Source organism: Populus euphratica, unplaced genomic scaffold (assembly GCF_000495115.2).
Source record: "Populus euphratica unplaced genomic scaffold, PopEup_1.0 scaffold217.1, whole genome shotgun sequence".
NCBI lineage: Eukaryota > Viridiplantae > Streptophyta > Magnoliopsida > Malpighiales > Salicaceae > Populus > Populus euphratica.
In genome coordinates this window covers 47688-57218 of record NW_011500036.1, presented here as the reverse complement: position 1 = coordinate 57218, position 9531 = coordinate 47688, and the positions used below count along the sequence as shown (strand labels likewise).

The 9531-nt window shown below is 34.7% G+C and overlaps 1 pseudogene; it reads right to left on the bottom strand.

Moving 5' to 3' along the window:
* Nucleotides 1-5251, bottom strand: part of LOC105142724 (NEDD8-activating enzyme E1 regulatory subunit-like) — a 6964-nt pseudogene extending 1713 nt beyond the window's left edge.
* Nucleotides 5252-9531: the final 4280 nt, after the last annotated feature.

Below are 9531 nucleotides of genomic sequence, written 5' to 3'. Positions count from 1 at the left end.
AAAAAAAAAAAAAACAAACAAAAAGACATTATTATAACCAATATGTTAATGTTTTTGGTAACACAAACTCAACTCAGCATTTTTCTATGAAAAATTATCACCATTTATTATATGGATATTGTTTATATTTTTTAAATCTCATTTTAGTGCTTCCCTACATGTTATATGGATGTCCAAGACAGGAATTAATCATAGAATCATTCTCAAAAATCTTCTCATACCAGGGAAACAGGATTGTTGCAAGACAATGCTATCTGAATTGTAAACCATAAGGTGAACCTCACCTGTATTCCTCATCAGTTAAATACTTCTGTACCTCTGGTACTGCAGGATTGCTGAACTCATCTTCAATAAGTCGATACCTGCAAACCTACAAAGAATAGTTTTAAAATGCTCACAAACACACCTTATCTAGGAACAATATAATCCATGTCAAAGAGGAACAATATCAAGCCTCCATTATGTTATAATGACATAGTTGCATGTCTAGAAGAGGATGTTTATGGGACACGAAAAAGATACGCTTTTCCAGTGATCTCAACTGAATTGTCTAACTGGGTAACATTCCAGAAGTTACATAACTCAATGACAATGCATAGGTTAGAGTCCATATGCTATCACTTCAACAATTCCTTGAGATTAGTTGAATATAAATGGGTAGTTAATGGTGAACATGTTTATTCTGATAAGAGGGAGAAACATAAAATTTTCGTTAGCTTAATAATCATGAATCATAATGAAAGGATAAAGGCACTTCAGCTTAGTTACTTTGACAAACAAATATCTGAAAGATAAGCAGTCACCTCAAGAGGAGATGCACACAATCAATTACAGACAAACAGAAAGTACAACGTAACATATGAACTTACCTTTAGTTTTCTTGCATTTTTACAGAAGCTTTTAATCATTGCCTTTGAGATGCTATCTGGATCTCTACCAATTCTCTTCAAAATACTCTTAACTCTTTGCTGAATAACAAGAAAATCAGCCTCTGCTTTTGCTAGGTAGATCTTCTGCAAATTTACATAAAGCCTGCAAAAGAGTTGATATTCCATTTATATCTTCCTTTTATTTTCATAATTTAAACTGCTATGAAAGATAATCAACCCAGATAGGCTTAGTCACTAACTCAGTTGAAGATGTCATATCTGGTATTGAACCTTCAAGAGGCGCCTCCCCTCCACCTTCATTCACAATGAACTCCTAAGAATGTGAAGGCCCACTTCAAGAAATCAAAATCTCAAGCATGGAGTGTGATAGATCTTAATGTTATCATCAAACTAGATCCTATCCATACATAATAGGAGAACGTGTCTCACAGACTCCAATTGGACACTGAAAAGGCGGAGAAAGAAGACAAGAAAGTGAGATGAATGTAAGATGCACATTAAAGCTTGAAAAAAATTGTCCACCCCTTCAGAACTTGTGCACAAAGACTGAAGAAAGAATCGATGGCAAGCCCATCTACCATGAAACCCAAACCTCTAATAGTCCTATTACTTTCTTTCTAAAGTGAAAATTCATGAGCAAACTTCCATGCATAGTGCCTGATTAAATGATTGCAAAGAACCTCTAAAGAGTAGGCATAACTTCTAGACATCCAGAGTTCACCCCTGACTTTTGTCCAAACTAATAGTTTAGAAATAATATAAACATGATGCTCCCTTAAAGAGAACAGGCTTCCAAAAAAACAAAGACTAGTGATCTAAATTTTTCCAATAGTAAAATTATCCACCATGATACACATTTGGCCAATTTAAGTTTACCTAAAGTCCACAACAAGCTTGTCAATCCATTCATGATATAATCCTAAAAGCATCATTTCTACAGACTGCAATACAAGTGAATTGCACTTTAACCACTGTCAGTTAACAATTGGAAAACAAGTGTGAGCTATGACATCAAAGATCAAAGTCAGATTGTAATGCCTAACCTTCAATGCAGCAACCATCACCCAAAAGTCGGATGAATTAGAATCAACTTCACTGCAGCTGTCATGGATTATCTGCAGCAGATCAGAACCTAAGATACCAAAAACAGAGAGAGGCAACATTAGAGAGAACAAAGCCACCATTCACAAGGAACTAAACAATATTGTTAATATTTTTTCTATTTTTCCTTTCTTTCCTTTTTTTTTCTTTTACAATTATATTCTTAATGTCCACCACAAACATCATATTAATTTCAATGCCAAAATGATCCCCGTGGAAATAGATTAAAAAGCTACTTGCATATTGACTGTGTTAGATTAATATAGAATCAGACAGGATAAAAAAAAGTGCAAGAAAACTGAATCAATTATGAGGATAAGGGGGGCAAGGTGACAGATAACTTCTTGTTAACTCATTCTGTTATATAAGGCAAGCATCCATCCTACAGGATAGGACAGATGAGTTTCATGGAAATATATGACCAATTGCTGATCCTCCAAGCAACACATGGGTGCATGCAACCTTTTTCTTTCCTTTATAGTAAAATGTAAAATTATTCTACTGGGCATTTATGCTTTACCTAATATGAAGAATGAACAAGTGTGCATAACAAAAATGCTCTACTTCTATCAATAACCAACAAGTTTCTACAGGAATATCATTCTCCAAAAATTACAAATCCATTCTTCTGAATTCTTTATACTCACTGATTCCTCGAGGAGCAAAGACTTTAAAGGAGGCCTCAATAGCTTCTTTATAGTTGTCTTCATCAATTGCAACCATTCCTGCTTTTAAGAGCTCCTAAGAGATTCAAACCCCAAAGTAAATGGCATTAACAGACAGAAATACAGAGTGTTGCAGGTAGACTTGTAAAAGTAAATGGCATTAACAGACAGAAATACAAAGAGAGTGTTGCAGGTAGACTTGTACACTAAATTGTAAACCTTGAATTCTTTCTTCTCATCCCTAGTTGATGGCAGGGCACCACCATGAGCTTTGGCCCACTCCTCAGCCATCTTGACAAGAATGACAACATAAGGTGTGTGCTTATGGGCAACAGGATCTGCCACCTTTAAATCAATACTTTCTGCAAACCTATCATATGTAAATATCACATAAGAACTTAAGTAGAATACAGCAAGTATGCTTTAAGCTCCAACCAAAAAACGAAGGATGTTTATTACAAATGGGAGCATGTTCTCTAGGTACAACATAAAGTGAGACTGGGAAGAAAGATACTTCATCCCACTTTGTTTGTCCATGTCTCTTTTTAGAGATGTCCCTTAATATTTGTCTGCTTTCTAAATAAAGTACATGTAAAAAAATATTATTTTCCTATCTTGTCTCCTTTTAAAAGATGTCCCATTATATTTGTGCACTTTCTAAATAAGTACACAAAAAAGTATTATTTTCCTATCTTATCCTTGATTTTTTTGAGGGTTTACATCTACATTTCAAATTATATGGAATTCTACATTTTCCAAGGCAGAGTTATTCTTATGCATATGCACAGTAGAGGGAGCAGTAAATGCTGTTTAATTAATAGTTGGAAATCCAATAGTAGACTAATAGAATGGGACAGAGGGAGTAATAAATTTCTTCAATTCACTAGAGTAAGCAGTAGTCTACTGGTATAAGATATACATGTGCATTCCAAAATATCAAGTAAAAAATAGATTCAAAGACAAAGCTATATGTACCTTTTGAGCTCAGGCCAGGGGTTATTTAACCGTAGGTCATCTAAGAAATGATCAGGCTTTGACTCAATCACTGCATGTTCCTGCCTCAGAAAATGAAAATTCAATTTTGGAACACCTAGATACATGGAAGGCGATTTCCAGACTTGATAGTTGATATGCTAAAAATTGTTCCAACTGATGCCCATTTCAGTTTTTATATTCTTCCAATTTTGGCTCACCAGCTTTCCCTTCCCCTACACAACTCCCTAGAGAGAATTCCAGGACTCTTTTGCCATCAACTTATGAAAGAGATGGAAATGTCCAAAACATTGAATCAGAGAAAATTAAATAATGAAGTAGCCACAAAGTAACCAAGTAGGTCATCCATTCAGTGCCTCAATGCAGTTTAATCCTCAGTTTCTGGAAGGTCAAGATGGCTAGAGCAATTTCAATCATGATGAAGTAACAAAAAAAATCACCTTCACGCTATTTCTGACAAACCCAGTAAGGCCATAGGAGCGTGCAAAAACTAACAAAACATTTGCCTCCCTGCAGATTTTATCAAGCTTCACCATAGAGTCTTCAGCCAACTGCAAGTGATATCAGAAATCATCCATCGAAGTCATAGCACAGAAAGAATTAAGATAACAGAAAACTGTCTTGAGAAATGGCAAATCAGAATTTTCAATCATGAAATACATGCAATTTGTTTTCTGATGTTGAGACAATGAGGAAAGACTATGCAAGAATTTAAAAAAAAAAAAAAGATAAAAAAAAAAAAAAAAAAGAGCAAAAATGGGGCAAAAATCCCATCATTAGGATACCATCACCACTTTACAAAACCACACGCAAACATCAGCATATTAATTTTATATCCAAAACAAAGCAACACGAACATACAATCATAGCGACAAGAGCAAGCTCAATATCCTATAGCACGGTACTCCATCAAGAATGCACAATTACCTACTATAGACATCAAAATTCAATACCTGAGTAGCTACAACAAGGGTAAACTGCGAAAAGAAGGAGGGATTAGAGTCAGCCAACGCCTCAGGATACTCTTCTATGAACTTGGCTTTAACAGCATCATTCAACTCTTGAAGAAACGTGCACACACATTTCGCCTTGGATTGCCCAACACATGATTCATCCACTGCCAACCACCATCACAAATAAGAGAAAGCAAAGCACGACAAGAAAGAAAGAAATAAAGAAAAAGAAAGTATACCCATGAAATTATTTCCAAGGTCACCCAGTTCAACTTTAGACCCATCAATCACAGTGATGGATCCAACTCCACCAAGTACAAGATTTTTCAGTGTCTCGGAACCGGTAGGACCGCAATTAAGCAAACAAATGCTGGCTTTTTCTAGGGCAGTCTGTCCTTGCTCACCCCATATCCTAAACACAATTTCAAAAATAAAAATTTAAGGGGAAATTGAAGCTTGAAGTGAAGATAAGTAGAAAGAAGTACCTGAGTTGGCGATCGTATTTGGTTTTTGGCTCCGCCATTGTTTAGGGTTTGCTTTAGCTATAGCTACTGTCAACTTCGCTTGATAGTTACGCAGCTTGCGAGTGGACAAGGAGAGGACGACGGAGGGAGACCGTGGGCGTGTCTCTATATATAGAGGCGTGGGTAGGCCCAGATTGGAAAACGAGTCCAGTGTTTCTGGTTTGCGAAAGAAATGTACATAGATCCTGTTTTGGACAGTGTCCACTAAATTTTAAAAAACAGATTGTTTAAAATTATTTCATATATTTTTAAATTATTTTAATATAATAATGTTAAAAATAATTTTAAAAAATAAAAAATATTATTTTAAAATTTTTATAAGAAAAAATCATTTTGAAATATATTAAAATAAATTTTTTTATTTTAAAATTGTTTTTTGATATTAATATATTAAAATGATAAAAAAATTTAAAAAATTAAATAAAAAAATTTAAAAAATAAGATCACGCCGTAAAAACATTCATACCATTGCTTTTCTATTTTTTAACTCTTATGGATTATGCTTTTTATAAATAAAAATTATAGATTATGTTATTCAATAACTATATGTATTATAATTTATTTTCTTTTGTTCATTTACGTTAGTTAAAATATCTATGTATTTAGCTGATAAAAACGAGATGTTTTATTCTTTTTTTATTTTATTTTTAAAGATTTTAAGTTTATAAAAAAATATGAATTCTACCTTTTCATCTAGTTAAGGTTTTTTTTTTTCATCCAATTTTTTTAAATCATGTGATTTGTGTTAAAAATATATGCAAGAAAGAAATTTTGAATTAAAAAACCCAAACCTATCTAAAGTGAGAATTTACTTACAAATATTTACCTTTATCAAATATTTGATATTAGTGTAGTAAATGTAAATAAATAAAATATTATATAATATGCTAAAAGAGCTTAGTATTCATTTTATTATTCATTTAGACTCAAAGTCCCGTGAATTAGAACATATAATAATAGTTCAATCCTTATCACAAAGAGTTGTAAGGACAATGGAGGAAGGGTGAGGTTGTCTTTTCACTATAATGCATTTGATATTAAAAGAATGATTAGGAAAAAAATGGTCACTTCAAGTTTTGATGGAGTTGCCCTAGGTATTAACTAGGCTCGCGTCATTATATAAGGACACATAGCGCTTGGGTTGACCTATTCTTGTGCATCCGAGCGCCATGTGGCGCTAGGGTTGGCTTGCCATTGCCTTGGGTGTGAACTAGGCTCACGCCCTCACGTGAGGACACTTGGTATTTGAGCTGCTTGCCCTTGCACTAGGTCAACACATGCGTGCTATATGGCACTAAGACTGCCTTACCCAGGGCACACAGCTAGACTTGAGTGCTATGTGGCCCTTGGCATGAGTTAGGTCCGCACCCCCATGTGAAGACACTTGGCGCTTGGGTAGCCTGCCCATGCATTGGGTCAAACTTGTTAACCAAGTGATACTTGGTCTGCCTTACCCAAGACGCATAGCCAGACCTACACGCAATATGGCGAGACTTGGCTCTTAGGTTGCCCTACCCATATGTGAGTTAAACTCAACATTTCTCAACGTGGCATTACGGCTGGCTTGCCCTATGCCCAGGGCTAATTGGTCCTGCATTATGACTGGATTTTTGTGGGTCTTTTGTTAGGATCTAGGGCTATTGAATCTTCAGTTTCTAAATATAATTATTTTCCTTATAAATATTATTATTTTTATTATAGTTAAAAGTATTAATATTAAACACATTATAATTTGTATTCTAAATATTATTAGTTCAATTGTAATAAAAATAATAATATTTATACCCCAAATAATTGTGATGTTAATATTAATACATTAAATTATAATAAAAATCATATTATTCAGAACACAAATAATATTATTTTTAACTATTATTGTTGTTTATAATTGTTGTTTATAATTTATACAATTAACCTTCCTGTGGTTCGACCCCGGTCTTGCCGGGTTATTTATTACTTCGACACTCCTGCACTTGGGAGAAGACATCAATCTTTTCGTCGTGTCACCAGGCAATAACAAACCCATGCCCCAACCCCCTTGGGTCCAGCCACAAACCTAAATCCCAAGCCTATCTGGTTCGATTAAAAACCCTACCCCCATTGGACAGGGCATAAACCCAATCCCTTGAGTCCAAACAACGACCCAACCCACTAGGATCCAACCACCCATATTGGGTCCGGACACAGACCCAACCACCAATCCTCTTTGGTCCAGTTACCAACCAATCATCTTGGGTCTTGACATTGACTCATCCCCCTAGATCCTTACATGGGCCCAACCTATAACCTCCCTCAGGTCCAAGCAAGGACAAACCTAGCCCCTAACCTCCCTTAGGTCCAGGCATGGACGGACCTAAACCCCATTCTTTATTGGGTTCGGGTAATGATAGACCCAACTCCCAACCCCACTTGGGTCCGGGCACAAAACCTATCTATTGTGTTTGGACATGGACCCAACCCCCGATCATTTTGGGTTAGGCCATGGACCTCACCCCCACCATTTGGGTCCCTATAAAGACCTAGCCCCTCTTGGGTCCAAACACGAACACATCCTTTTTAAGTCCGGCCATGGCCCCATGCCCGACCTTTCTAGGTCTGACCATGGACCCAAACCCCAACCCTCTTTAGTCAGGTCTAAGACCCTACCCCTTGGGCTCGGACATTGACCTAACCCTCTTGGGTCCAAACACAGCCCAAAGCTCCGCCCCTTGGGTCTAGACATGGCCCCAAGCCCAACCACCTTAAGTCCAAACATGCCCTAACCCCCAACTAATTAGTACATAAAAGTGCATTTTTATCAAGGTTTTATATCATTATTTTGCACTTCAAGTATCAATAACCCCTTAAATAGAGCATGTTTTTTAATAACAAGTCTGATAATATAAGATAACGTTAATTTATCGTAAATGCTCATTTTAAATGCAGGCATATCTCACAATTCAAAGGATTGATTGTTGTGATTAAGTATTAGAAGTGAAAGGAAAAAAAAAAGACTAAGCTTAGAAAGGAGAAGCCGATTCAATTCAAATTCGAATACTGTTCAGTCATTTGGTCATATCTAGAGCTATAAATCTTAAATTTCAGTTTGGTTTATATAGCTAGAAAGATAATAAAAATGCCTACAAAAGTGAAAGGAAAAAAAAAAGACTAAGCTTAGAAAGGAGAAGCCGATTCAATTCAAATTCGAATACTGTTCAGTCATTTGGTCATATCTAGAGCTATAAATCTTAAATTTCAGTTTGGTTTATATAGCTAGAAAGATAATAAAAAGGCCTACAACATTCATGAATAAGGAAAGACCCAAATTTGTCATTTTCAAATTCAAAATTTGGCTACAAAATAGAAGTTAAAATCTGTTCTACAATTCAACCCAAACACTGCTTTGAATTTTACCCATAACTGGAGTTCTAGAAGGCAAAATGACATGAAATTTGATGGATGGAAATAAAAAACAATTTTCAACAACTTTCATGAAAAAGACATGCATAAATTCTGATGTTAGAAATGACATTTCATCTAGACAAGAGGTTGGGGGTTATACACCACGTCAACCAGCATCACTACTTAGTATTTTAGACATAGCTCAAGTTATAGTGATCCAAATGCTCTAAAATTTGGTAGGTGGAAAGAAAAGATAATTTTCAACAACGTTCATAAAGAACACTTTACCAAATTCTAATTGCATCAATGTCATTTCATCCAGCCAAAATGCTTGAGTGCTGCTGTCCATCGAATCCATTAAATCAATAGTTAGCCACTACATCAATAATTAATTATCAAATGAATAATTTTGAATTTTAGCCTATAAAAGGAGGCATTTGCCATTAATTTAGGTATCTTGGTTTCCAGATCAAGATCATATTCTTGCTCTCTCTCTCTCTTTATATTTTTGTAATACTTAAGTTTTGCTTTTATTAATCTCTTGTTCATGCTTTTCATTTCTTTTACCATACTTAGTGAACTTATATCATGTTTATGTTCTTATATTGTTTATTTATGTTTTTCTTCTTCATAATGTTTAGCTAAGTTTATCATGTCAAGGTGAAATAGTTTCACTAATGGTATTAGGATAAATGTAATATAAACTCAATATGAACTTCAATGCTTATATCCTAAATAACTTGCTATTAACATGGCATATTATTTTTTTCTTATTAATTTCTAATATCATGCTTGTTAAATGGTTAATCTAGATTTGTGTTGTATAACACTTGGTACATCAGGTAATTGATCCTTCATAGTCTTTAGCCATCATTGTTGTTATGAGAGGAACTTGATTTGTTATCAACATAAGTTAGCATCATGAATTCTTGATGAAATTTATAAGTATGGTGTTATGTAACTAAGATGATTAATATGATCATGTTGATAATTAATAAAGAGTTTATATCTTACTTATCTCTAA